The sequence below is a fragment of the Rhinolophus sinicus genome, chromosome 4, assembly GCF_057876585.1.
Source record: "Rhinolophus sinicus isolate RSI-liver-muscle chromosome 4, RSI-T2T, whole genome shotgun sequence".
Taxonomy (NCBI): Eukaryota; Metazoa; Chordata; class Mammalia; order Chiroptera; family Rhinolophidae; genus Rhinolophus; species Rhinolophus sinicus.
The window spans coordinates 15,772,400-15,798,456 of record NC_142504.1 but is presented as its reverse complement, the minus strand read 5'-3'; the positions used below and the strand labels follow the sequence as shown (position 1 = coordinate 15,798,456).

The 26,057-nt window shown below is 43.5% G+C and overlaps 2 long non-coding RNA genes across 12 annotated transcripts in view; one reads left to right on the top strand and one right to left on the bottom strand.

Annotated features, from left to right (window-relative positions):
• LOC141573211 (uncharacterized) overlaps window positions 1-7,545 on the top strand; it is a 221,010-nt gene extending 213,465 nt beyond the window's left edge. For both annotated transcript variants that reach the window (XR_016021050.1, XR_016021051.1), the window contains 2 exons: window positions 3,368-3,509; window positions 3,602-7,545. This is a non-coding gene — a long non-coding RNA (uncharacterized LOC141573211). The remainder of the gene's footprint in view (window positions 1-3,367; window positions 3,510-3,601) is intronic.
• Window positions 1-26,057, bottom strand: part of LOC148758328 (uncharacterized) — a 228,676-nt gene that overhangs the window by 15,928 nt on the left and 186,691 nt on the right. The window contains exon 1 of one of the 10 annotated variants that reach the window (XR_016021043.1): window positions 786-1,004. The exons of the other annotated variants lie outside the window; for them this stretch is intronic. This is a non-coding gene — a long non-coding RNA (uncharacterized LOC148758328). Of the gene's footprint in view, window positions 1-785; window positions 1,005-26,057 lie in introns of those variants that run through there. 10 annotated transcript variants of the gene reach the window in all.

Here is a 26,057-nt window from a genome sequence, read left to right as displayed (position 1 = left end):
TTAAATTTCCTACAATAGAAAGAAAAGGGTATGGGTTTTGTTTTCTGCCTGACTCACAATTTAACTCCTATTATATACATCATTCATGAGGCCATTTTGACCACAACTGCAAAAATCTCTATTTGACATAACTTTTTTAGGTAGAACAGATTCAGGCATTGTTTTGTGTCCCATCTCTTTAATATTTTGGGCCATTGGAAATATTTTGTACCCCTTTAATTTAGAACTTCTCAAAATCCTCTGCAGTGTAAATCAAAAGTAAATAGCTTGTGTAAAGCATAGGTCCCAAGCAACCAGAAGCCTCGGGAAAATAAAAACACAAAATTGGGAACTTGCCGTGCAATTTTGTTTTCCAGCCCAAAGGATGCTTTACTGCAATATCTACATATTTTATGAAATAGTTAACCAAGTTATCAAAGTTTTTAAAAAGGAGAAAAGAAGAATACAAACATATTTCAAGTAATATTTAAAATGACAATATTTAAAATGACAAGCGTATGACACCAATTTGAACAACAAGTTGACTACAATAAAGCATTAACGTAGTTTAGGTTCCCAACAAGTATCAAATAGATTTGTTAAGTTATAACTGTGTTTAGGAAAACTCAAAATGGATAGAAAAAGAGGCTGATGCTCTCTCTTCCTCTCTCTCTCTCTCTCTCTCTCTCTCTCTCTCTCTCTCCTCTCTCTCTCTCTCTCTCTCTCTCTCTCTCTCTCTCTCTCTCCCTCTCTCTCTCTCTCTCTCTCTCTCTCTCTCTCTCTCTCTCTCTCTCCCTCCTCCTTACCCCCATTGTGTCACTTCTGCGGTTTTTCTTTTCACATTTGATTGCGAGGTAAGCAAGCCAGAAATCTAACACTCTGCACTTGCCAGTTCTGAGAGATCTTTTTGAACACAATGGAGATAACGTTACTCAGAGCTTTTCAACAGCGTGGCCATGTGGCCGGCCAGGCCCTCTGTCTGAAAGGAACAAACGCTTCCTTCCTGGGTGGCTGGCTGTGAGCTGGAACAGTACATGATGTTCAAGATAAGAAAACGGAAGTCCCAAACGCTGAACTGTGTGGTTGTAACCAAATGAGGTAAAATAAGAAATGGAAGGAACGTGCGAAGCTGCCTTATTTGCAGCCCCTCGTTCGAGCCTGTGCAGGGTTGGCGTTGGGCAGCATCTCCGGGAAGGCCCTGGCCCACTCCTTAATGCTGCATAGATATAAATAGGAGCTGAAGCAGCTTTGTTACCTTTTAGGGATGTTGTAAATACCAAGGAGATCGTTATTAAGTGATTCTTAATGCCCTTGAGTGTGCTTTGGGAGATAAATTGAATTTATAACTTCCCGTCCAGCAGCTGAAGGCTGTGTCCCCCCATTTCTAAAACCAGTGATCCTTGCTTGATCCTGAAGATCCCTCCAACCTTTTAAACGGCATGGCTCTCGGAACAGGGTGGATGCTGGCTGTCATCTGAACCATGGCTACTGGCCTCCAGACTTTGACTCAGGCTGACCCACCCATGGACCACATGTTCAGCTTCTGTCCAGAACAAGCACTGGTCCCCACAGCCTTCTTCTGAACCTCCAGTTCCTCATCCATAAAATGGGGATGATAGCAATATTAGTTCCTGCCTCCTGGGGGCATTTCTGCGCAGTATCTCCTTGTGGGCCTATCCTGCTGCAACCTGGAGGTGAGCAGAAAACTGACATACCTGGCCATAGGTAGCTCCTGGACCCTCAGCAAGTCACTCAACTCTCTGGCTCTCCATTTCCTCATCTGTACAATGGGAAGAATGAGACCTACCTCATAGTGAGTACAATGGCATAGAACCCAACGAATTATTACTGACTCAGCTCCTCTCGTTTTGACCCAAATTGTTCATCTCTCTCTTGTTTGTGGGAATCTGACAGGAGCCACTGATGTCCCTGGCTTTATCCTTGCCTCTCCTCCATGGACATGATTTAAATTCCTCCCTTTGTAGGTCAAAGGGCTCCCACTACCTGTCTGGCTGAAGCTCACACGGCCTTGAGCATCCCCCCCCAGAGGAAGGTGGGTGGAGGTGAGGACTGACCCATCCAGGGTCCTGTATTTCATTTCCACTTTCTACTCTGTCCCTTCTCTCAGGAAACCATTGGTAAGTGAACAAAAAATGGGCTTTTTCTCAGTCCCCAGACTCATTCCTTATGTTGTCTTCTGGGGTGGTGCCCTCAGATTGGTTTTTCACGTATTCCTTTCAGTAAAACCATTTTTGAGCACATACACCCCACATATGTTTATCTACTTATAAATTATGTGCACAGAGCACCCCAACAATATGTTTTGTGCATTCTGAAAACACGTGCGCACTACACAGAAGTTATAAAACGATGGGATAAAACAGTAAGCAGGAAAAGGAATTCAATCATTTTCTTCATGCACCCCAACAGGTCATCCTGGGCTCCCCCTGCTGTCGTGCATCCGCCCTGGCCCTGTGGGAAGAGGACTCTCCTGTGGGATCCTGGACACCCCACAGGGGAGACAGATTCGCACACAACTATAACCCAAGGGCAGGTCCATTGGCCAGACTGAGCCTCGATTCTCCACACAGTGGCGTCACCGAAGCGCGAGTCCATGAGCTGTGACGTGTGCAGTCAGAGTCCCAAGCTCAGATGGGCCCCTGGTTGGTTAAATCTCAGCTGTCACCATCTTGAAATTCGTAACAATTTTATCCTTGAACTTGTGAGGTCCTATGGAACAATGGAGCATGTGTGAGGGCAGAGGAGACGTGCACAGTTTGCGTGTCCCCTGTTCCTTGCTGCCCCATTCACACAAAGCGTTGGCGAAGCCTCGTGAGCACAGCATTCTGGGGAACACCCCCCCCCCAAGTGTGGGAGTTCAGTGAGGCTCAAAATGCGTACAAAATAAGCGTGTTAAGAAAGCTATCCACTTCCAGAGCGTGGTAGAAGTACAAGTTTCAAGAAATGAAATAAAAATAACTGAGTTAGTTTTGTGACGTGTTTTCCAGTGTTTTGGTAAGAATTAAACACATATGCACATACGAGCTACGAAGAACAAGTTGTATAATTTCAGCAATTCTGCACACGAGTGAAATGCTCTTGTATTGTCATTTAAAATTGGCATTGTACAATACAAAGGTGAACAGTAAAATCACGCTAACAATTAAAATTTTTAATTTTTCTATACTTAAAATGACATCAGATAACAAATTTTAAAAATCCTGAGAAGTTGAGCAATTGTGAAAAAAGGAAAACAGTTTATATTTTGGTACGTTTAATTTAATATGTTAATATCAATTTAATTTAATAGGCTTTTTTTTTTTTTTGCTTGCTTTTTAAATAAGGGGCCTCACATTTTTCTTTTACGCTGTAACCATCTCTACTCCAGGTCCTTTGACCCATCTCCAAATGATCAACCTATTTCTGATAAGAGTGAGCCCTCCCTTCTCTCTCTAGAAGAAAGAGAGAAGATTCCTTCCCCATTCTGCCCTGAGAAAAGGTCTGCCCTTCCCAGACCACAGTTAAGAACAGTAAGTTGATTTCATATTTTATTCATTCAGCAAGTATTTGTATATTTATATAGTTAAAATTTAAATAATAAAATGTTAAATATTTGCCCAAGAGACTAGGTACCTCTTCTACCCTGTTTCTGACGCTGCAGAAAATTCCTCCTGAAATGGAAAGATCTCCGTTGAAAAGAACACTGCTATTGAAACTCGAGGACTGAGTTCTGAAGCAACCACCCTTCAGAAATACTCACCCGTGTTCCGAAGCTAATGATTTCCAGAGATGGCCGCAGCAAAGAATTCACAGGGACATGGGTCATTGTGTCAAGGATCATGTCAGGAAGGGAAGGGCACCAGTTCCAAATATTTCAGAGGTGAAAAGGCCATTCTTATAAATACCGTATCCTCCACATTCAGCACACCATGGTACGTTCTTTGTCATAATTTGGGAGGCCACCAGCTGTCACCAAGGGAGCCTCTATCCAAATGAAATTCCTCAGTCTTCACCAGCCAGATGTCACTCTTATATCTTGGTTGACACCTTCCAGGAGTGGACACGGGTCAGGTTTTTGCCTCTCGAATTGACTAAGTCAGTTGTTTATAAAGTGTAGTCCAGGGGCCCTGGGGGTTCCTGAGACCCCGCCAGTGGGTTCATCCTGTTAAAACTATTTTCATAATGACACCAAAATGTTATTTGTCTTTTTCATTCTCATTCTGTCATGAGTTTACAGTGTAGTTTTCTAGAGACTCTGTGACGTAAAGATTTCATTGCTCTGATGGCTAATAAATGGAATGGGTATTCTTGTATTTTAAACATTTCTCCATTTTAATTTCTAATACACTTAATATTTACAGGTGTAACCCAGATAAACATAAGCTCTCTGGAGTCATCAACAATTTTCAAGAATGTAAAGGGGTCCAAAGACCAGAAAGTTTGAGAAGCGCTGGACTAAGTGGAGTAGGTATCCAATCACCCTTTCCATTTCTTCAAAGATGGGTCTACCCTCTCCTTCCCAAGATAATTCTTTCTCACAGTGCCAGCAGTTACTAGTCAGTGATCTTTATAATTCACTAAGTTTGCCATGACAATGACCAATGGGAGACAACTCTACCTCAGCCTTGGTCACTTTGGCAAACAGAATAATAAAGGTACAGTATATATCCATAAGGCTTTGCAAAGTGACTTATCTGCCATAAGTCACAAACCATGTTTTGTATTAGCAATAGGATTTTAAATGTTTTTGCGTAAAGTGTCCAGTATATATTAATTGTTAAAGTACGTTTAAAAACTATTACCTTGTTTCCTCAAACCAAAAAAAAAAAAGAAAAGAAAAGAAAAATCAGTCAACTAAATTGCATCTGACTGAGTATATCCTGAAAAAGGAAATCTCTACTACTTCCTAAAGAATGTCTTCAACACACACACACACACACACACACACACACACGAAACCCTTCATGAACACATATGGTATTTAATACATACCTGTTATAGAACAGCCAGTGTTTTTACCTTTTCATGAACTGTGAGTCATTCTTCTGCCCCAGAGAGGGCTTTCTGAGCTTCATAAATATTGATCATACTCCCTAAATTCTAACAGGCAGTTTCCTCAAATATGAATGATACTTTTCAACTTCACTATTTTCTGTATTCAGTCACACGGGTGACTACATGAAAGAAAAAGATATTCCATATAGATGAATCCTCCTGGAAACTGAAGCTTAGCCATTTCAACTCCCAAGACATTCATTCATTCATTATTCATTCATTCATTCATAAACATTCTTGAACCATGAGCCAGGAATTGTGCTTGGCCTTGAGAACACAGTGACAAATAAAGCAAAGTGTGCCCTCAAACTAGCTCACATTCTACTGGATATTCACTAGAATTTGACCTAAAATTTATCCCAATGGTCTTAAAAGTGGTATGTGCAAATCCTAGAACTTCTAATTTGACTTTTATGTTACTTTTGTGTATGTTTTCTGATGTAAACAATATATTAGTTTAGTAGCACATACATAAATTACAAATAAATAAAAATACACATTTATGAGTATTTAGAGTCAATTCCCCCAGAATTCTTACTGGTGGGTGTTCACTTTAAAAAAAAAAAAAAAAGATCGTGGGCACTGATTGAACACACTCTGCTAGGCCTCCCTTTTTAGAGAAGGGAGTAGTCCGTCTGTCATCCTCATGAACACTGCCTTGGCCATAGCAGCTGCTTGGGACTTCATCATAAAATTAGTATGTGCTCTTAGCAGGTCAGGCTGTAAGGGAGTTTAGAGACGATATGCTAAACCTTTCTTTTACAGAAGCATCAGGGCCCAGAGCAATAAGTGGCTTGCCCAAACCATTTCCCAATTTGGTGAAGGAGTTAGCATTGTTTTTGAAAGTGTGGTTCTGAGTCATTGTCACAGTGGGAGGGGCCTCTTGCAAATGCAGAATCCTGGACTGAGGATTGGGGTGTTTTTGATTCGAATTTCCAGGAGTGGGGCCCCACCTTGGTATTTCGACAAGCTCCCCAGGTGAATTCCAGCAGGAGCTGGGAGACAGAGACTCGGCCAGAGTCTCCGTGCTCCCGGTGTGGTTCTCTCTCCCTCCTGCACGTTGTCTTGGCTTTTGGAGCAGGAACTATGGGGTTTCGGTAACAGATGTGCTGTGCTGTTTGACCCACTATAAATGACTGTGGACGGCTGATTTTGCTAATTCTGGGACTGCTTTTCAGGAGCTTGCTTGTATCTCTTCCTTTGATGTCGGGCTGTTTGCCATCATTTCTTACTGCCTTCAGTGTGGTCACTACTAATCTCTCGTCCCTCCTTCCTTGTTCCCCTCTCATTTTCTGCTTTTAATTTGTTGTGGGCTGGGAGACTACATAAATAGGTTTGTGTGTTAATTACGAGTCAATTAGACCTAGTTAAAGCGCATTGCTTTGTGACTGGTGTTTCCGCTGCTTGGAGCCTGTTTTGCTTCCTTCCTGCTTCTCAACCCAGTTCCAGAAGGTGGAGGTTGAGGGACACCTGACCTCTGGATAAGTGGGGCACCGGGATATTTACTTTCTTGTCACATTTCACTGCTGTCAAAGCTCAGAGAGTCTGGTCGCCCCCAAGGAGCCAGTGTGCTTAATGATTCAGGACACCTGGGTCTGACCCGATCCCACTACATTTCTCCAGGCTCAAAGTGATTTACAGGAAGAGGGGCCGGGATCAGGAGGCAGGAAGAAGGGCGCGCTCTCCAGGGTGAACCAGGAAGTAGGAATGCGCTCCTCTGAGCAACACACCAATTTCCAGCTCAGGAAGGTTTGTCTAGTTCTGTCCCCTGCTAATAGCTGCTGGGGAATCTCAGCCGTGACACCCACAAGGGGAAAGCTAACTAGGGCACGTGGGGGTGAGGGGAGCTAAGCATTGGGCATGGGAGGGGAAGAGGGCTATCTCTAGCCTAGAAGACATAATAAATATATTTAACACTAAAGTTCAGGCCATGCAAAACTACTGCTGTCTTTTCTAAAACCTTCAGTGTATAACAATATCTTCAGAGCCTGAGCTTTCTTTATCTGTCTGTGATGCCATCGTGAAATGGTATAAAGACAATCATGAAGATCATAGAACTTTCATCCTCATCTCGGGAAATGAAAATTAATTGCTCCAGGATCCGTAACCCTTCCTTTATTATGCATACGTATATAATCTTTTGAACGGAGACAACACTCTTGTTTTTCCAAAGTTATAAAATGACAAAAATAAAAATAAAATGAACACCCAAAGTCAATGTTATTCCTTCATGAGGTTCTGTGTTTCTTGTGAGCTAATTTCTTGTTTTTCCCACAAAAGGTAATATCTTTAGTTAATAGCCCAGGTCGGGACACGCATCACTAAAGCTGTGTGTTTATTTAAAAAGGAAATAAAAAATGAGATTCTGAAAAGAGGCAAAAAGCAAAAGGTATGTGAATGCAGGGAGAGAACACACGGGTCTATTTCAATGCTTAATTACAAATCTGCTCCAACTAATTTCCTTATTGTGCCCACAGCTGCTGTTCTTTTGTCACCAGTTTATTTTTCTTTGAAAATCTGAAAGGCATCAAAGCTGGCCCTGAAAGTCATCAGGAGCAGAACTGGTGTCCCAGATGCCTCATTACTGGGCTTGTTTGTAGGTCTATTTTGTTGTTTATGTCTTGCATTCAAATCACTTGTTTTGTTCAAACCTTCTTTTGCTTTGAAAATGATTTTAGAACCCTGGACTGCTTTTATCACTCAACTGTTTGCCTCGCTCAGTAACAGGAACAACATGGTTTAATCCACATCACAATTTCCCCATAGTCTCTGGGCAGGCCTTGTTTCGTAAATATCAAAAAGTGTTAGAGCTCCAGAGACTCTTTCACAATAACCCAGGGGTCTGAGTGCCTTTGTTGGAAAGCAAAAAATATTGCTTATATGAAATCATAGTGATTTTGGAAGATTTTCATCTGTAAGTCTAAATGTAAGATGGGATGGTTCAGAATACGCAAAGACTCTACTTTAACAGCCAAGAAGACGTTGCTAAATCTAGTCAAGGCACTTGGGGAGCGGGGGTGCTGCAGATGTTACTAAAATGCGTTCTGCTATAAGCAGCATGTTAGAAAGTTGAGGAGTCAGAGAGACGTAAGTTCAAATCCTGACTTGGGCAAGTTATCTGAACCTCTTGTGCCTCAGTGCTCCCAAATGTAAAAGAGAATGAGTAGCATGTAACTCCTAGAGTTGAAATGAGAATTCGATTAGGTAATGCTTGGAAAGCCCTAGACAAGGAGGCCAGGCATGTGGTCAACTCAATAAACAAGAACGATTATTATTACTATTATTTGTTTCTTGGAAGAAAAAGAGCTAGTTGTTTGGGCAAATATTTCTGTTTCATTTTTGGTTAATCTCAGTATTGTGGGAAACAATTTAGGCTGCTATCAAGTGGAAATTGTTATATTAACTTCCATGTAACTATAAGGTAAGCTATAATTTATGGTCCGAACCAGGACCTGCGGAGAGTGAAAATGTGCACTGTTAATAATTCTGCCTGGACAATAGACATCATTCAGGACCATCCCAGCAAACCACAACCTATTGACCCTTTGCCATAGGAACCTCAAACCAAAAAGACTGTTAAAACTAGAAATAAACCTTTGGTGTTTTCTAGTTCAACACGCCAGTTTACAGGTGAGGAAAATAAAGTTCAGAGCAGTGATGTAACTTCCCCCATGGTCACACAGCTAATAACAGAAAATCAGAGTCTGGAATACCAGTCCTTGAATTTGAACTCCAGTCAGGGACTGTTCCACAATATGCTTCTGTTTTTGAAGAGCTTAGCAAGGCTGGCCACTGTTCTTCCTATTTCTTCTCCTGAAAGAGTCCCGCCATCCTTTTTTTCCTCCATCTTACACTGGAATGGATGACAGCCTGCACAAAACAATCCTCTGAAAGAAGGCTTGTCATTTTTTTTTAACCTAAATCCCGCATGCTGTTGTTTCAGGCCATTTTCTCTTTCTATGTAGTCAGTCATGGGTTGAGAAAGAGAGAGAACAGCTCTTTCCTTCCTTCTGTCCATTAAGGCAGTTCTTTTAGGTCTCTCTTGATTATTCTTTGTTCCATTTTCCTTTGGGATCAGTGACTTACAATTAGTTCTCAACCAAGATACCCACTTTAAATCATTTTTCCAGGACCCATCTTACCGGGACACATGTGTTGCTAAGCCCTCCCGCCCCCTGGAAATGGCACATGTGAATATGCATCTTTAATCGCCGTTAATTATACAATCTGTATAATGCCTGTGTAATATTATAGATTTCAGCAGCTTTCACTCATTTCAGGTGATTTTGTTACATTAGTATAGGCAACACAAAGATTCCATACACCGGATTTTACTTTAAAGAGACAAGGGAGCCCGGTGATCAGAAATCACCTGTGTCAGGCCCTCCTAAGCAACATCACCCAGTCTCTCTCTTTAATGAAGACCACATTTTATAACAATGCTCCCATGCAAATGCAAATTTATGCAGATTGGTTTATTTAGACAGGCGCTCGGGTACATCAGTCTCCAGGTTCACCCTACTCTCCTTTTTACCTTGAAAGAGATAATGTGGTTATTCCAGTCGTATCTCTCCAGGCTTTATGACCTGGCCTGCCCATAAAGATGACAAGAGGTGCATTTCACAGGCAGCAGCCTTGCCCTCCTCCCCTGGATGTTATGTGTTGAACTAGAAGAGGCACAAAGCTAACGCCACAGGATGGGTGGGTCACACACTTTCCTTCTGGATGTGCGGCTCAGAGATGAGCGAAACCCCAACCTGGACAGTCACACACCGCCCAGATCCTGCTGGGGGAATATCCACCGAACCCTCTTCAACGCCTTTAGACGTTAGCTAGCCTACCATGCTGCTTCTTCACACTGTGTTAGGCACGTAGCTTTATCCCGCAGGGTAGAATACAGGAGACTCTTTCCACATCTTTGATTAAAAGACGTTCCATTTGGGGAACAAAGGACTAAGACATGCAGATGGCATACTGTGTATTTTCTCAGAACCTACTCAGAAATAAACGAGAACTCAAAAGTATGCATGCCGAGAAGATACCAGCCTAATGATTCATGTAAGGAAGCAATGTGAGTCATGGTTAGGAGCACAGGCTCATGTCAGATAGATTTGAGTTCAAGCCCCGTCTGTACCACCGCATGACCTTGGGCAAGTTATTAAACCTCTCTCTGCCTCAGTTTCCCCACCTGTAAATTGGGAATGGTTACAGCATCTGCCTCGTGGGGTGGCTGTCAGGATTAAATGCAGGAGGCATGTAAGTCCCTTAACATAATGAATGGCACCATGAGAGAACCAAAGAAACTTTAGCAACGATTTCACTTTTCGTGAGGTGCAGTGGAAAAAAGGGAGCTAATAGATTTTGTTTTACAAAAACAGAACACAAGGCTCAGGCAGCTGAGAAGTTCAGGCTGTGTGGTCTCCCCTTCACGGGGAGCATGTGCAGACCCACTTCCCAGCCCTGGCCATGCCATGTGCACATGAGGAGGCAGGAAAAGGGACCTTTATAACCATGACTCCTGGTCATTTGGGAGACACAGGACAACAGACAAGTTCTCTATACAGAATGTACAAGTACCAATAACCCGTCTGCTTAGCACTGGAGACCTCCCTACAAGACCCCAAACCACACTTCCAGGCTCATCATGGGCGTCTCCCACTTGTGGTTCGCACTAAAAGCTGCATGCTTTCCCACCTTCATTGGCTTTCTGTTCTCTTTGTTCTCTTTATCTGGAACACTCTCCCTTCCCATCTTTGTCTAATACTGAGCTGATTAAAATATCTTCTCCATGAAGACCTTTCTTAGCCTCTTTGATTGGAGGTTAGTGTTATAAATAAATAATAATAAAAAGCACCTCTTTTGACACCCCCTCCCCCACCAAGTAGAAGGAGTTCACCCTCCTTCCATCCCTCCTGGATAGTGCCCTCTTTGGGAAGTGCCAGAAGACAGGTTCAAGGTGCCTTGTAGGATGGCTTGCATCTCCGTGTCCTATTCTCTTTGGAAGACCATAAAGTCCAAGAAGGCGGGGAAACTTACAGATAGTGTGAGGGGGATGAGGACAATGATTTGGGGACCAGGGCCCAAGAGGAGAAAGAGACACATGATGCTGCGGATGGATGACTCCACACGGCCAGACAGGGCAGAGGGCAGTGAGAGGGCGGCACCTACTCTAAATGCCCGGATACTCAGGATTCTTGCCTGTGGGTTCATTAGGGACTGCAGCCTCTAGAAACAAGGGGGAGAAGGGACCCCCTCCCTGGACCACCAGGTGTCCTTCTCTGGTGACATCAGTAAGCAGATGCATCAGCTCATGCAGCAAACATTCACTGTGATCCTCAGCCACAGAGAAACTGCAGCCCTCTGTGTTTATGAAAACCCTGGGCCCCAGTGCATCTGGTTTTCAACCACTGAGCTGAAAGCAGAGACGCCCCTGCCATGCTCACATCACTGTGTACTCTATCCACCAGCAAGGAGCCGGTGTGGGCTCAGGTTTCATGGCTGGGCACTGAGGGCCCCCAGGTAAATTCCAACCGGTCCATTTGATGTGACATCTTCCAGCTTGACCAAGAGTCACTGACCTTGAGAGCAGACGTTTAACCTCCATTATTTCGTTTATATTGGTAATATTTACATTGGGAACTTGATTAAAGCTGACCTCTTGGTGAAAACAGAATCCAATACGTATTTGAAACCCTCCTGCCTTCTCCACCCAGTGTCAGGTGTCATCTGTTTCACTTCTCCCCTAATTGGCAGACTGGCCTCCACTTTGCCTGCACCCACCTCTCACTGAATTTGTGCAAGGCCTTCCATTTGGTTCCGGAACTTCATCCCCTACCAGCGTGTTTGCAAGTGAGCCAGGCGAGGAGCTGCTACTCGGTTGGGTTTGAGGAGAGTTGGAGTTAGTGTGTTATAAATAGGTTCTATTCATCACCAGGTGCAGAAAAGACACTGAATGGCCCCTGTGCTTTCTGCTGTAAAGAAAATTCCACACTGTGCAGCAATTCAGACATCCCAGCTCCCACCTTCATAAGGACAACTGAGCTCCTGGGGAAGGAATGCGGTGGCCACTGGTTCACGGTAACACTCCTCTTCCTACACGGAAATTTTACCTGTAGATCAACATGTCCGTAAAATGGAAGGGAAGGCTACTGTTTACTGACACGTCCAGGAATCCCCCCTTCCCTCAACTGGCTCAGTTCAGCAAGGATTCATCGGTCACCCTGTTCCAGGACACATTCTTCAGCAAACTGCCCCAGGGCAAGGCACCTGAAGGGCTGTCCATATGGCTCTACTTTGCATCCCTCTGGAAGCTAGACTCAGCGTGGAACCAAGACGCTTGGGGGTGGGCTGCAGGCCCTGGAAAGCCACTCCTACACACCAGGAAGGGACGATCAAATTATTGGGAAGAGTGTGATAAATTTTTTAAAAATGGTTTTTTCAAGATTATGGGTTATTGTTTTTGTGGGGTTTTTTCCCCCCTATTTCTAGCCAAAGAATCTCCTTTCCCTAATCTAAATAATCAGAGGATTTGGTTCTCTCAAATCCCAACCTTCTCTGTCTGTGAAGGTTATTTTGGTTTGGTTAAACAAAGTACTTGTTTATAATAGATATAATAGATGACAGAGTCATTTTGAAATTACACAGTTGGTTTAATAAAACCAGTTAAATCCTTATTTTAAAAATGTCACTGTTGGTCAAATGTATTAATGCATATGGTTTAGTGTTCTCCGTTTTTTTCTTCTTGCCTCGGAACAACTTGTGCATTTTCATTTCACAGAGCAGAGGATTAATGGAGCAAGATAAACTTTCTCCTGGCTTCTCTTCTAGGCAATCTACACTTTCATTAACTGATGCAAGCTTTATTTATCCCCTTTCTCTGTCTCGTCTTCCCCATCTTGTCTTTCTCTTCCCCACAGCATCCAATTACAGAATTCCTAAAATTCTGGGTAATGTAAGAGATAAATATTAGATCACGTAGAGCATGTTTTAGAAGGAAAACTTAATGCAGAAATTACACACTACATAAACAGAATGCCCACAACTGGCAGACATAATTATTTTTTCTCCTGTTGATATTACAAACTATAATAATGAAGCCAAAAATGTGCCCCCAAACATAATATTTCAGCTGTGTGTAATCTTCATACCAGCAAAGAACATGATTGCATTATTTGCCTCCTCTGAAATCCCTCACTCAAAGCTAGACCTTTCACAAGATTTCTATCAGAGACTTACTTGGTTGTTTCTAGAGATAATGCATTGACTGAAATTTTGAAGTCAGGACTTGCCAGCCTACCCAAGTTAGCTGTACCTGGTCAAGTGGGTCATCTCAGAACTGTGCCTGGATTTTGCCTGGAGCTGGGAGATGCCATCTCTAATCTACAACCCTGCCATGAATTTGTTTTTTGTCATAAATGAAGCATGGGGCTGTGCTTTAATTTTCCTCACTGCCCTCTGTCAAGTAATAACCATAAATATTGTCCTGAATCATTAAGTCACAACCTGAAATGTGATCCTGCCCAGCTCCCAATCAGACGGCCATCTGGAAGATGAAAGAAGTCTATTTGGGTTTCGGAATGATCCAGACTCTAATTTGTAGTAACAGTCTTAACAGGCTGTTTCAGAGACATTAACCAGCAACTTGTCTCAGTTTCTCAAGGAAGGTCCATTATCCACAGTTGGAGGTATTTGCTTCAAGCAGAACCGTGAACTGTAACTGTTGGAAAACTACCAGGCTCTCTAGCTTTCCATCAAATGCCACATTCTTCCATGGACACTAGATTTCTACCCCACGGCAAGAATATATGCATAGAGCAAACGCATACATAATATACCTCTAAATATTCTCTTTGTCATAAGGAAAGCAAACATTTCAAGAGGAAAACAAATTGCAGCTTCTACAAGCAAACAACAAGGCAACATGATAGATATATAATTTTTCCTATCACCCTGAGGTTACTTTTGCAGAGAAAAATAAATCATATTCTTATTTTGCTGTAGAAATAATCCTGTAAACACAAAGAGAAAGTCATTATCTAAAGTCTGGAAACATATGCTTAAACAGGAATATACCACTGATCAAAGGGACCATTGGCCAAGCAATTGCTTTAAGTATCTGAACTCCTTGGTCATCAAGCAATAACAATAGGGGATGACTTGCCATTTCCATTTGACTTTGGATGGAAATACCGGACAGTGCAAACAACAGAGGAAGATCATGTCTCTTCTCTGAGTCGTATGTAAAATTATTCCCTGTAATAGAATGCATTGACTTATTTATAAATAAATTTTTAAGTTTAATTTTTGAGCATTACAAATATACTTAAAAAATGAAAGTATTTATTTATAAATGCATGAAGTAAATGTATTTTATGCAACAAATGTGTCAACGGTGACTCTGAGCAGAGCTAAACCAGTGCCAGTGGCCACATGTTTGTTTATCTTTACTGCTTTCAGGGAAGAAAATTTCATACCAACTGTCAGAAACCCTCTTCCTTTGCCTCAAAATTTGGTTCAGCACCTCTCATTTTCAATAATTAAAAACATATATTAATTACTCACAAAAGTAAATGGTATAAAAAATAGATAAAAAGAAATTTAAATGCATTTAAATGGTATAAATGGTATAAAAAATAGATAAAAAGAAATTTAAATGGACTTGTTTAATCCTGATTTGAACAACCAATTTTTTTGTAAATCTATGATTTGAGACAATGATGGAAATGTGAACATCAGCTGAGTATTAGATAATGTTAAGGAATAATTATTAATCTTGTTAGATGTGCTAGTATTGAGATAATTTTTAAGTCCTTATCTTTTAGAGGTACATACGTAAGTATTTGTGAGTGAAGTAACATGTTGCCTGAGATTTGCTTTAAAATACTCCAGAAAAATCATAGGCGGAGGTAGATGAAACAAGATTCACAAAATGTTAATAGTTATTGGAGAGGAGTGATGGACACATGTGGTTCATTACCCCTTCTTTATTTCTACTTTTATATACCCTTGAAATATTTTATAATAGAATATTTTTAAATGTTTGAATTAAGAGCTTAGAGCAGTGGTTGTAAACCAAGGATGATTTGCTCTCTACTCCCCCCGGATTCATTTGGTAAAGTCTGGAGACATGTTGGTTGTCACCGTTGGGATTAGAGAGGTACCGGCATGTAACGGGCAGAAGTCAGGGATGTTGCTAAACATTCTGCAATGACTAGGAAAGGCCCCCACAACAGAGAATTACCAGCTGAGACCGAGAAACCCTGGTCTAGACAATGTCCTGTTAGGATAGAGTTGACAAGTAGCTAAAATATTTGTACGTGTAAATGCACAGTAGAAAGTTCCCGAACTTAATTGTCTGGCCTCGTATAGTCCCTGCCTTCATAGAAGTTATAGTTTTCTAAAGAGAACGGGACAAGAAAACAAATAGCCATCCCACAAGACACTTTGTCCCTGTCTTCTCTGTCTTCTGGCACTTCTCATAGTGGGTGTTCTCTGAGATGATAGAGGATGAACTCCTTCTAGCTGGTGGGGGGTCAGAAGAGGTGTGTTTTATTATTACTTACTTATAACACTAACCTCCAAAGAAAGAGGCTAAGAAAGGTCTTCACAGGGAAAATATTTTAATGGGTTGGGTATTTGAAACAGATCAGAAGCGGGATGGTGTTCAGATAAAGAGAATACAGAGAACAGAATACCAAGGCATGGAGGTAGGAAAGCAAGCAGCTTTCAGTGGGAACTACGAATGGGAGAAACCCACGATGAGCCTAGAAGTGTGGCTTGGGTCTCGTAGGGATGTCTCCTGTGCTAAGCAGAGGGGTTGGTACTTGTGCATTCTGTATAGAGAAGTTGCCCTGTTATCCTGTGTCTCCCAAGCCACCAGGAACCATGCTTATAAATGTTTCCCTTCCTGCCTCCTCATGTGGACATAGCATGGTCAGGGCTGGGAAGTGGGTCTGCACACGTCCCCTGAGGTCTCCATGCAGAGAAGAGACCAGAAGGAGATGGCTCATTTCCACCAGGGCCCTTTCACACTAAACCAGTTAGAACCAAGCTGCCCATATCCCTCACCTCCTCCTGGAAAAGTGTGCCTAACTGTCCCCTTATTTTAGAAGCCATCCAGCCCTGGGACAGGTGTCTGCAGGAGGAGGTGTGAATATGACCCCATGCGTGGGAGGCAGGAGTTCCCATCCACCGAGGGCTGTGATGGGCCAGGCCCTGCTCTAGGCACTTTGCATGCAACATCCCCTTTAATCCACATGACAACCCTGAGAAACAGGTGTGTTTAGCCCCGTTTTACAGATAAAGACACTCCGCTGCAGGAGCAAGGGTGGCAGCTGTCTCCTAACTGAATTGGGGGGAGTGCACATCCCCAGCGAGGGCTGTCGTCAGCCCCAGCAGGGCACTGGTCTTGGAGCTTTGAGAGGCTCATGGTACTTGAGCATTTGGCCTAGGGGAGTTACCAGGGGGTAGAGAAGGAGCAGGAAAGCTGCCCACTCTGTGTCAGGGTTGCCAAGTAGCGCCCTGGCTAAGGAGCAGTTGGGGTGGTCCAGATTTGGTACCTTCCCAAAACACGCTGGAAACCCCTGTGTTCCCGGATAACTCCCACTGTGGCCCTAATCTGGCTCCCCAGGCCACTGGCTGGGCTTGGAGAGCTCATTAGTGAGCACAGAAAGGAAGCTGGCCCTGTCTGGGAAGATCAGGTGTGGGGGACGAGAAAAGCTGGGAGCCATCCCCTCAGAGGGACTCAACAGCCAACTACGGGCAGGGGAGAGGATCCTGGAGCAGGATGCAGGAGCTCAGGGTGCTGCTCCACGGCCTGTGTACCTTTGGCAAATGACAAACACCTTGCAGACAGATGTCAGTGTCTATGACTTAGAGTCAGCCAGACCTGGGTTCAGATTCGGGCTCTGACACAAACTAACTATGTGACCTTGAGTTCATTTGACCTCTCTGAGATTCATTGTCCTTATCAACAAAATGGTGGAAAATGTGGCTTCCTCATAGGGTCACTGTGAGGATGACACAGAGACTATCCATAGACTACTTGGCCCAGTGCCCCACACATTGTAATTATTCAACAGATGGTAGGTTTTATTATTGTCAATGTCTTCCTCATATGGATAATGCCACAGGCTCCTCTCTATCTCAGTATGAGTTTGTTATAACGATCTAGTGAGATGTGTGAAAATACGCCTTAGGCTGCAAAGAACCATAGAGAAAATGGCCTCTTTTCTCTCGTCTTCCTTCCTGGGCTCAAGGAAGTGCTCACTGGAACAGCCCACAGGATGGAGCAGCCATTGAGGGTAACCAGCTGTTGCATGGGGACAATTATTGGAGTGAATAATTCTAACTCCATTGAAGTCCCATGCCACGGCAGCTGGCACGTAAGTGACAAGAGAGAAGAACCCCTACTCACGTAAGGGATCGGTGTTCCGACCCTCAGACCCCCTGGGGTAGAACAATGGCTTTGTAGTTCCTGTATTCCTCATCTCCCAGCCTTCCCTTCTGTCACGCGGGTACTCTGCTCCTGCTCCCCACAAGAGAACGCAGGATATGGGGAGGCCAAAAAGGAACACCAATGGAGCCATGGATAGGGGAGTCATACCATATTCTCGATGGTGGCTGGTCGAGACACAGGAACTAGGATCCACACAATCCACAATCCGCCATCCACGCTTACGAACCCCACTTGCTAGCGGCAATCCACAGTCCACTTCTTTGCCAACCAACCAACCCACTTGCTAGCTGTAATCTGCCCTTGCTAGCTCGGCCACGGCAGTTATATCAGTGGCCAGTGGCTGGCTGGTTACAGCTGATGGCCAACGAGTCACGGCTGAAGGCCATCTACTACCCGAGCCAGCACCTTTCCACGTGAGCCTGGAAACTACTTTCTGGGACTTTGTCCCTACACCTTCCTTCCTCCCGCTTCCTGTCTTAAACGTACCCTTTCTTGATCCATATTTGTTGGACAAATGATTTAAATTTTGTTTTAACAAATTGCTTGGGAATCCTGGAGAGCCAGGCTTGGTGTTGTGTGTGTAATCACCCATGACCCCAGCTCGGAGAAGCTCTAGGGCCACAGTGCGCAAGCCCACGATGCCCAGCTATTTGGCTCTTTAGAGCTTTCTCGTCTAGAAACCACAGTGAGACTCTCCGGAGTAAAGAGACCTCGTGGATTGTTTACCCTTCCCCGCTTCCTGTGGGGCCAGCTCCAGCAAGTTCACAGCTGGCACTTCTGAGTTTTACTCTAAGACAATTGAACCCTCACAAGACTAGGCAGGGTATAGAAATCTGGAAAGAATGACCACGATGATCTGAAAATGGCTTCTATTCAGGCCGCTGAAAGTTCGGCTTCGGTTTGCATCAAAGGTCAGGTCAATGTTGAAGTTCTCCCTCCTGGGTCACCCCAAGCTGCGAAGGGGGCCCTTTAGGTGTGCTTTGATACAGCGTTGTCATCACTCTGTCCTGCCCCTTTGGAGGCTGTGCTGTGAATGTTTTGCTTCTCCTGATGTTAGTTAAGCCCTATGGTCCCTGGCTCATTATAGCCTGCTGCCCCCACCTCTGTCTTTCTGTCCAGTCTTCCCAAGCCCGTACCCATGTGTCGCCTTCTCACTTTCGGGCTTGTTTCTGTGCCCATGACAGATTCAGCTTTCAGTTCTGAGAAAGCTGCCCAGTAGTGCTTTACTGGGCTTTTCTTTCTTACCCCCAGTAGAGGTGATAATGGAGAGAGTGCTGCCCCCAGGCATGAAGAGCTTCCTGGTAATGCTGTAACATGGAGCAGCCCAGCCTTCATCTGAACTGGACACCAGAGGGCTGAAATTAGAACCACAGCAGGAGCTCCCATGAACGTGATTCAATTCTCCAAGGTCACTGGGAACTACAGGGGCCTGTACAGCGGGAAGGGCAGCTGCGATGGGGTTCAGATGCCCTGGTGATGAGCTCCAGTGTACCTGTGACAGGTCTCCTGCCCATGTGCTGTCTATCGTGATGTGTTCTAAAGTCCCAGCTACCACCTCCCTTCTGGCTTGCTCATGTCTACTGGATATTCTTCCAAACCCAACAGCACAGCTGCGTCAGCTGCGACCAGGCACCAGACATAGTGTACTAGGTAAGAGCCGGTCTCTCAGCCAAACTGTGTGGGTTTGAACCCTGGCTCAGCTGCTTCTTAGCTGTGTGGCCTCAGGCAAGTTACTCACCCTTTCTGTGCTTCTATTTCCTCATCCATAGAATGGACATGATAATAGCCTTTTGGGTTGTTATAAGAATTAAATGAGTTAGCATCTGGAAGGTGCTTGTATTACCACCTGGCATGCAATAAGTGTTTATAAAATATAGTAAATGTTCAGGGATTCAATGTCAATTTTTCCATAGGCTAGAGGGGTAATTTCTGGGCAGATGCTCTGAGCTCTCTGGACAGTGGCATTGAAATTCACCGAGAATATAGTGGCAAGAAAAGTCACTTGACATTCTCCTTGTTTCTTGTGCCTTGGTTTCTTCTGTTGTAAAATGGGAAACAAATAGAACCCTTACATAGGATTTTTTAATTAAATAAAATTACCAAAGGAATATTATTGGCAGAATACCTGGAAAAATAGTCAATACATGTGTAGCTATCCTTATTAATATTATTATTATTATTGTAGCTGAGACAGACCAAGGAAGGAGGAGTTGTTCTCAGATACCTGCCCTCCAGGGGACATTGGCAATGTCTGGAGTCATTTTTGGTTATCATCGCTGGGGCTTTGCTTCCGGTATCTAGTGGGTAGAGGCCACATGCTGCTAAATTCATCCTACAATGTACAGGTCAGCTCCCCACAACAAGGAATTATGCAGCCCCCCCAAACGTCCATAGTACCAAAGTCGACGACTATGAGTCAAGCTATTGCCACAGAGCCCTGCGCCCAGACTGCTGTGTAATCACCCTTAGAACAGAAATACCCGCGAGCAGACTTTCCACCCATTGCACAGAGAGGACGATAATAACTAGATTCACTGGGTTAACTTCAGGCTTTATAAATTCCAGAATCAAGAGAGCCATGAAAGCAGCAGACGCCACCCCATGCTCCTGGAACAGCTGCTTTGCTGAGTCTTCCCTGATGGTGTTCAAAGGCTTATCAAACGTGGGCTCAATGGGCTTGCGCAGGCCAGCCTCACTCCCTGCTATAGTCGCCTTTGCTGTGCGTGGCCGCATGCCTCTCCACGCAGTCACCCACGCCAGACGCCTGGAAATCATCCTCAGTGCTTTTCTCTCCTTCATCCCCCACAGTCAGTCTGCCCTGTTGATTTGTGTTCTAGATGTCACGCATGCCACCCACCTCTACCCCTCCCCACCGCCATTGCCTTAGGCGGGGCTTCCATGATCTCTCATCCAAGTTACTCTAAGAGCTCCTACTAGTCTCGCTGCCTCCAGTGCCTTTAAACTCCAATCACCCAGCACCTGGCTCCAAGAAACATCTTCCCAAAACATAAATCATGTCACTCACCTACCAAACATTCTAACAGGAACCTTTTCCTCGAGCACAGAGCGTGAAATGCAAAGCCCTTTATGATCTAGTCTTGACCTACTTTTCCAAACTCACCTAGCACTTTCCATGCTTCCCTAAACATGTCATACTAAACCAGGTCTCTGAGCTTTCTCACATGCTGTTCCTGTGCCTACAACACTATTCCCATCAACTTCTGTGGCCCGACTCCAACTTTCCTTGAAGACTCAGTTCAAGCATCACCTCCTCTAGAAAAGACTTCCTGGAACTCTCCCCAGGAGGATGTGTTTGGGGTGTTCCTCTCCGCTTCCACAGCTTCTTGTGTACACTCTTCTCATCCTGTGTTATAATCTTGAGTGTTCTCCTCTGATTCTTTTGCTAAATCTTTGACTCTTTGAGGTCAGTCACTGTAATCATTTTTATTTACCACACCAGGAATACTGTCTTGCACATAGTAGATGATCAATAAATCTGAGATGTTAATGGGATTTCTAATAGCATGAATGACTATTGAGAGTAGGATTAATATATAGCTGGTGAATTGATTGAATGAATGAATCAATGCGGATGTCACTTATTACACTAAATATCTGCTTTCCACATTCTTTGGTTTATGCATCAAGTACCTATTATGTGCCAATCACTGTACACATATCTAAGAATTTAGAGATGAATAAGACTTAGTCTCTTCCTTGTGAAGCTTGTAGTATGACTGAGACACAGAGCTAGTAATTAATCCCTTCCGCCCTCCCCCCTCAATAAACGACACCACTATTCACCCTGTTGCTCAAATTTTTTTTTAAAGAGGAGTCTTTCTACATTCATCTCTTGCACTTACCCACCTCGTCCAACCCAGCAGAAGGTCCCATTGAGTGTACTTCCAAATCATAATAGCCTCCATCTTTTAACCTTCACCTTCCCTTCCATTTCTACTGCTGTAATCCAAGCCAGCATCTTTCTCTTTGGTTCTGACTCCCTGCTTCCAGTCTTGCCCTTCACAATTCACTTTTCCCATTAATTATCGCCTGAGTGATCTTTTAAAAATTTAAATAAGAATGTGTCACTTGCATTCTTAAAATTAGTTACTTCCCATCACATTCTCAACATGCCTACCAGGATCGTTGCTCTCAATACTTCCTTCCTTCCCTTAGTAGAATTTTGTATTCATACCCTTGCTATGGCTTCTTGGTGGGAAGACTGTACTTCCCCACTCCTTGACCTTGAAAGTGGCTGTGTAAATCTGTTGGCCAATGAGATGTTAGCAGACATTTTCCAAGCAGAGGCTTGAAATGTTCTCGCACAGTGCGACATGCCTCTGTTTTCCTATGAGCCACCATGAGATACGGTGCCTCAGTGGCTGCTGATCCAAGGAAAATAAGTGTGGAGACATGTGGAGCAGATATGAACCCAACCTGAAGCCTAGAGCAAGCCCTGCCAACCCACACACCTGCAAACAGAACCAGCTCCATGGGTGTTCAGCATACAGTGTATGCAGTCATGAAGGGTTCCTTGCTTAGCAGGGCCCCACGTTTGATTTAATGGTCCTCCTGTTATTATTTTGAAATTAGCAATATTTTTTAACAAGGGGCCCCATGTTTTCATTTTGTACTGGGCATCAAATTATGTAGGTGGCAATCAAGAAAGATTAATGTTTGTTATTATAAGCTACTGAAGTTTACATGGTTTCGTTTATATTCTTTCTTCCTAGTACCTACCAACTTCTGAATCTCCCTAGTTCACTTGTGTGCTTGTTTACCACTGACGGTCTCCTCCAAACAGAATATAAACTCCAGCAAGCCCCTTGTTGGTCCTGTGTGTCTTTGTACATCCAGGGCCCAGTGCATCAGGGGCTTTCAAAAAACACTTGTTGAATAAACAAGTGTACAACTTCCATAGCTTCTAGATTCAGGCAAAGAGCTGGGAGAGCTTCCTGGACAACAGCATGGGTTCTGCCCAAAAGAAGAAGGTTCACAGAAGAAACAATACTCAAGGTCATTCATTTCCCTCACTCACCCTTTCCTATCTTTCAGCTGTTCAGAATGCCCAGCCCCCCCAATGAAGTTAAAAACCTCTGTAAAATCAGGTTTCTCTATATTCATCTTCTAGAAATCTAGTTGGAGGAGAGGAGAAGAAAGGCTTCTTTTTTGGGGTCACTCCAAGAATAAGTTCATTTGTTCAAGGTGGGGGTAAGGTAGAGATTGTTCACTGTCCCCCCGGATTTACTCTTTCTATTTATTTAATAACATAATGCCCTGTTTTATCTGGGTACCAGGCACCCAGTGTGGGCCTCCCTTAAAGCTAGCAGTGCCATGTGACTCATCGCAGCCAATAAGATATGAGCAGAAATAAATTGTATAATACCATCCTCTTGACAGAGTTGCTGTAGGAATGCAATGAGCTGGCATTGCACAGAAAGGAGTTAGAACAGTGTCTGACTCAAAGTGACCACTCAATAGGTGTTTGTCACCATCATCGTTACTATTGGAATTTCCTATTTTGCACTCATTGTAGAAGGATTAATCATGAATCTTCCACTGTTCTTGAGTTTCTCATTATTGATTCAGAGGCTGCTTGTTTATTGGTGTTTAGTGGAGTTTGTTATCTTTGAGGAGACATTACAATGGACCAAGAAGCTAACAAAGCACCTCTGCTATCATATGCCAATTACCATGGGCAATGGTATCCCTCGGAAAACCCATCCCAGCTCAGATCTGATGTTAATACTCTATGTTCATTATGAGGCTTGACCCAGCACAGGACACTTTATTGCCAAGGGCATTTAGAGACTCAGTAGAAGTGGTCAGAAGCATGCACTGCTTTTTAGTAATAACTAGCTCCATGTTTGCAATATTCCCAAAACACTGTGCTATAAAACTGGGGCCAGTTTTGACAGAAAAAAAGAGAAACAGAACAAAATAAAATATTTCCCCTGGAAAGCAACTGATTCTGAAGTAGTGTTATACATTCATAACCCTTTCTTGTGTCTTTCTGCCATGGCCAAATGATACACAGTTCATAGTTTGTTCTCGAAGATAGACAACCTGGATTTCAGTCCCAGCTCTACCTCTCCATCTGGGTGACCTTGGGCAAGTCACACTCTCACCAAGTGTTTAAGTGTGGAAAGCAATATCCACCTCATACAATTGTGGTTGATTTAAGGAGTAAATGTGCTGATGAATGCCAAGTATTTACCATGGCATCTGCATCACAGTGGGTTACCATGGTGATTACTGTTGCATAGTGCAGAACTAATGGGGCCCAAGTCATCTCTGCCTCATAACTTTCAACAGAGCTTCCCCATGACAGAGCTGGTTCCACACGTCACACACAATCAACAAACCCAGTGGGCAAATAATTTCCATTCCCCCAGAGAGACTTCCGTTTCCTACTATCCTGGTCAATTGAAGAATTCATAAGTGCCTCCTGCCCCTCGTGGTCAGCGTTTTAAACCATGCTCTTAAATAGAACAGATTCTGTCTCCTTTTAGCTCACCCCCTCCCAGCCAGGACCATCTTTTCACGGAACATTCCCATCCATTTCATTGCGTTTTCCAATTTAGAGTCGGGTTCATAGCCTTGGGAATCACATCCTCCATTGGTTTCTCACCATAGGTGACTCTTTGGGAACAGGCCTCACAGACGGGCTGTGACATGTCTCCTGGGCTGAGATGTGGGCCCAACACATTTTAAGCAGGGAGGAAATTCCCTTTGAGCTGCATAGGCGATGGCAAAGGTTCGTGAGAAAGTGCTTGAACACGGCAGACTCAGGGGATCCCTCAACTCCAAGGGGCAGGAGCTGAGCTCATGAGAAAATGGGATAAGAGTTCAGGCCTCAGGCCCCACCATACTTTCAATAATTCACACCCTTCCCTGCATGTTTTTCTCCCAGAGAGAAGCAAAAAATAGCACAAACCACAACAGTGCAGTAAGCCCAGGCTGGACAAAAGAAAACAACTCTTCCCCAGCCCTATTACATAGAGCTCACCTCTTGGCCAGCATGAAAATATCTATAAGAATGCAATTTGGAAATTAAGTCCTCTCATTTTCTACGGGTCTTTGTCACTGAATCAGTAACAGTTTCCCATTTTAAATACATACACACTACTCTCCGGAAAATAATGCTCAGAGTGCTTTAAAAATAAGTTAAGAATATTCCTCCATCGCACATAACCCACCATCCAAAGAAAGCAAGAAGAATAAGGCTAATACTCGGACAGAATGTAGTTGTGAGTACATGGGTCTCAGTGGGTCTCTCAGTAGTCTCCTAGTGCAATAATGAAGGCATTAAATTACCAGGTCAGAGGCCCCAATTCACAAAGAAATAATATCAGTTTATTATTTCTAATCTTATTAAGTTAGAAAATAGTCTCGAGATATAATGTCAACCCAGAATGGCGAAAGTATTGATTGTGTGAAGCCACATTCATGGATAATTCAAGGACCCTGATGTCATTTAATTTCCGTAATTTTTAAAGTATTCCAACCAATTTTCTATAAAGCAAATAATCCTAAATTATTCCTATAAATAATGTAGATATATGGTCAGACGTACTTAGTATTTACCAGTTACACACTTTGCATTATGAGTTAGAAAAAAAAGAAAGATTCTTTTTCACTCTGTTTTCCCAATCCTCAATGTCTTCCTCAAGGCAAATAGGCCTTTAAAAAAATAGATTGCAATTTAAAAAGATAAGGACATTATCAGTATAGGACTTGTGACAATCCATTGACACTGTCCTTCTCTAGTAATTTTATTATGTCTAAAGCTGAAACCTCAATACTCTATGATATGAAATTATGACTGCAAGGAAAAAACATATAGCCAGGCATCACAATATTGACCTGCTGTGGCTAGACTTACAGAGTTGACTTAACTATGTCAGCACCTGATTCTCCCCTGCCCACTGGCAAAGCTCTAACTAAGGGAAGGGCCAAAAAGAAGCCTCAGTCTCCCCAGCCACAAACAACATTCTCCCCACACACCCTAGGAAGGTTGCCCCATGTCCCAAACCTCTGATGGGTAGGAAAGTCCAACTATGAGTGCCAACAGTCTAATCCAACATTTAATGAACACCTACTATGTGCCAAGGCCTAACCTAATTTCTGAGGGATGCGAGATTAACCCGATTGTATTTCCTTCCTTCAAGAGGCTTCCAGTTTGATGTATGTCTGGATAGTGAGAGGCTCAAAGTGATGTCCAGGGTGCGTAGAGACCTTCTTCCTGAGTGGAGAGTGCCAGGGTGAAAAAGTCACTACCTTTTACCACCAACACCACATAAATGGCATTGTTTTCAGTACCCATCTTCTCTTGCACACAGGTGTTAATTTTTCATTCCCTGGGCAGCTAGTCAACACCAGCTATGAACCAGGATCTTCTCTAGGCATGAGGAATCCAGCAACCAATAAGATCCAGATTGGGCCCTGGCAGGGCTTATGGTCTAGTGGGGGACTCCATGAGACTCAATGAAAGCTGTGCAGCATGATACACTGTGTAAGAATACATACTAGGTACTATAGGATCGTGGAATGCCATCTGGGGGAG